This window comes from Triticum aestivum, chromosome 1D (assembly GCF_018294505.1).
Source record: "Triticum aestivum cultivar Chinese Spring chromosome 1D, IWGSC CS RefSeq v2.1, whole genome shotgun sequence".
NCBI lineage: Eukaryota > Viridiplantae > Streptophyta > Magnoliopsida > Poales > Poaceae > Triticum > Triticum aestivum.
Window position 1 is genome coordinate 382,030,220 of NC_057796.1, and position 3,747 is coordinate 382,033,966.

Consider the following 3,747-nt stretch of genomic DNA (forward strand, 5'->3'; position numbering starts at 1 on the left):
GTATAGTCAGGAGCTGGTATATGCTACTAATGCAATAAAAATGTACCAAGCACTAATCAAAGTGACAATATATTATTGATAGGTACACATCAAGCACAGTCAAACATATGGTTTCCAATCGATAAACCTCTTCATCCAAGCCAAACTTTTGCTTCTTCATCTTTGCCTCACGGGAAGACTTGTTCTCCATGCTCATCTCATTGCTCGCTCTATCCTATATCGAGGTGGTGACAGAGATCATGCAACAATAAGAAAATCCGTCCACATACATGTGACAACTGAGATAGGCACTAACCAGCTTAATTTTCTAGTTTCTCTTCCTATCCTTGTCTGCTTAATTTTCTACTTTCGGCAATAGATTGATTATTTGCTCGGACCATAGCCAAGTCATCGAAGTCATGAATATCGGCTTGCACTGGTGGGCAGTGCTGCAGCAGTGGCCAATGATAGTTATTTCTTGTCTTCGGAGTTTACCAAAGTGGTGTTTGAACATGAGTATCGAGAGGCGGATGCTATTGCCCATGAACTGGTCTGTCTTCCACGTTTAATGAAGCTACTTCTTGGATTGAAGTACCACCACCATCAATTCTATCTCTTTTAGGAACACTATAATGATGTATACGAATGAATAAAGAGGTGTTTTTTATTTTAAAAAAACAAGGGACCTAGTAATGTGTCCTTTTGGGGAACAAAAGAAGAAAGGGTAAAAAAACCAGAAGGTGAGCCTTACCAATCTAATGCACAAAATAGAGTGGTACAAATTAAAATCAGGTCTTTATTGTGCACTGCATTACCAATGAAAAATATCACATGATTTTGTTTCTTAAAACCAATAGTCTCATGAAACATACATGCCTCGACACGAGAAACGCGTCGTCATGAAGTTGCGTCACAGAAAATTAACAGTCTAATCAATTATTATTAAGCTGACACACAAGAATATGACAGCAGTAACATGACATATATCTCCCCCGCCACAAATTAAGTAGAGTATCAAAGACTATCTCCCATCACTATAAAAAATCATAGTATCCAACTTTTCTACAAAGCAGTGCGTCCCCAAGCGCAGGAAATCGGACAAACTTTCAGGCTCTACTTCACCCTCTCAGTGCACCACATACCTCCACTCCACTCACCACACCCTCTCAGTGCATCAGATAGGTGCCTTGGTATATGTTACATCTTAGAAATAAATGGTCAACGTACATCAAGAAACTGGAGGCAATGGTCCTGGCAGGAAACCTTTGCTGTATATATATATCATTGGATTACTACTTAGTTGAACAAACTTTCACCCGCTTCTTACATTAGATAAAGCAGGGATTGACTGTAACACGATGAAAACCAAAGTCACCTACTGCCTGCTATTGCTTGCTACTTGAGCAAAACATAAAAAATAATGTTCTGACTATATTCTTAGGGAACTCTGCACTTAGTAAGATCAGGATCTCCTGACTATATTTTAACATACTTCAGTTTATCTTTAAAAAAACCATGCTGACGCTGATGCTTATTATAATTACCTTCCTTGGTGAAAAATATTTTCTGTAAAAAAATACCAACTGGCTTAAAAGATCAAGCATAATCATTTTAGGCTAGTTCTTATGATACGAGGTGCTGGAATGATTACATGTGGATCTTAATCTGACAAATATGACTACTGATAAATAAAAAATATCATCCTCACCTATGCCATGAATTAGTTATTGTGCAAACAGTTGCCGCCATAGTCATCCTTGCAGCAGTAACTGCGGCACAACACCTTGCAGGTTCCTACATTCCCGATGCTCGCCCATCTTTGTGTCACTATCATGCACCTCGCCCTTGCTGCCACAACCCTGAAATTCAGAAATAGCTGAGCCCAACAATGCAAATTTCTGTCAGAAAATTCAGAAGTACAAAACCCCTACAAAAATCAAAATTGACCTGACACCTATGCAGTAGTTTACAGTAACCAAATCAGACATATGAAGAATGCTCAAAGGTTGGCACTAACCCTGACCAAAAGATTAGCTTTGCATAAGTAAACCACCCTGCAAAATTTTGCCACTTGAACCTTCCAGTCATACAAATAATTTCACTACTCTTTAAAAGGTGGCTAACTCCATTCGGTCAGCTTGAAATCCAACAGATAACTAAGTACTTGGTCGGTTTCTCTATGAGATGAAACATTAAGCCTCATGGCCATCACCACATGTGCGTAAAGGAAGAAATAATTTATAGTTTTACCTCATAGCTAGAATGCACAATAGTTATGCACATATAAATGTCTAAAGTATGAAGGAATGATGATATGCATTGACAACCACATTGCAAAGATAATACTTTCATGCAAGTTAAACTATCCTGCAAACCAGCCACCAAATCACTTCAGTATGAACACAAAAATGACCAAACAACACATTAATTAAGTGAAAGCAATGATCTCACATTCGGTGGCTGTAACATTTTGGCATAATACCTGCATGCTTTTTCCCCCCAAAAAATGGAGGGTTAGCAAAAAAGATTAAAACCTTAAAGTTTAAAAAGGATTTCACAAGAGCCTATTACAACAAGCAGAGGCCTAATAATAAGCTTCACAACTTGCAGATGGCAATGGGAAAAGAAAACACACTGATAACATGTTCAAAACCGTGAAATATGAAGCATGTTCCACTTCTTATGCAGTAGGTGGGCCGACACCATGGATGAGCAGAGCACAGCCAGCGGGATACCTGCGGAGGTCAGTGTCGGAGGAGACGGCGATGAGGAAGTGGAGGTGGTGGGAGTGGGAAGTACGGCTGCTGGATCAATAAAGGGTGGAGGTAGGAGAGGCGTTGTGGCACTAACGGCGCCGGCGGCGTACTTTGGTGGCTGGTAACAAAGGAGATGGGGAGGAGTGGAGGGGATGACGAGGAGCACGGGGAAGTGGTGGTGATCGGAGTGCTCAAACTGCGGTGAGGAGGAGGCAGGAGAGGCGTCCGTAGACGGACGACATCGACGGCGTGCTTGCCGAGGTCGGCGTTGGAGGAGACGGGCAAGAAGGGCAGAGAGGACGTTGAGGTGGAGGTGCGTCATGGTGGTGGGCGGTGGGGCTGAGAAGCGTGAGAGGCGCAGGAGGTGGACGGCGCCAGCAGCAGCCGCCTCGCGCCCCCGCCAGATCGATTCCAGTGATGTCCGTCGGTGATTCGATTTGTTTCCAGATGGTTCCAGGAGTTGGGAGAGAGAAGCCTGAACAGGAAAGATGTGGTTGAGGGGTTATGTGCAAATGAGCAGCAGACTGATTTGTGTGCGTTAGATGCCGATCCGACGATCCTAAACGATGGATGGCAGACACACCATCATCACCAACTCAGAATTTTATAGGAGTAGAGATATGGATGACATTGTGGTCAAGACCAAGGATAAGGCCACCCTTATCCAGTATTTGGAGGAGACATTTGCTAATTTGCACAAGGTCAACCTGAAGCTTAACCTGGAGAAGTGCGGATTTGGTGTTCCCTCCGGCAAGCTACTTGGATTCTTTGTGTCCCACCGGGGGATTGAAGCCAACCCCGACAAGATCAAGGCCATTGAGCAGATCCAAGCGCCAAGGACAGTCAAGGATGTAAGGCGTTTGACGGGATGCGTTGCCGCGCTGAGCAGATTCATCTCCAAATCCGCCGAGCGCGCCCTGCCATTTTTCAAAATTTAAGGAGGGCAGGACCAATGAAATGGACCCTAGAAGCAGATATAGCCTTGCAAGAATTGAAGGCTTACCTATCATCT

At 43.2% G+C, this 3,747-nt stretch overlaps 1 long non-coding RNA gene across 2 annotated transcripts; it reads right to left on the reverse strand.

The window, feature by feature from the left end:
* Positions 1–894: 894 nt before the first annotated feature.
* LOC123182248 (uncharacterized) lies at positions 895–2,923 on the reverse strand. 2 transcript variants are annotated; one of them, XR_006492074.1, is made up of 2 exons: positions 2,715–2,923; positions 895–1,855 (listed from the first exon to the last, which is right to left on the reverse strand). It is a non-coding gene; the product is annotated as an uncharacterized lncRNA (long non-coding RNA). The 2 variants fall into 2 exon arrangements; XR_006492073.1 differs by having other exon boundaries at positions 895–1,838; positions 2,715–2,917.
* Between the last annotated feature and the right edge of the window lie 824 nt (positions 2,924–3,747).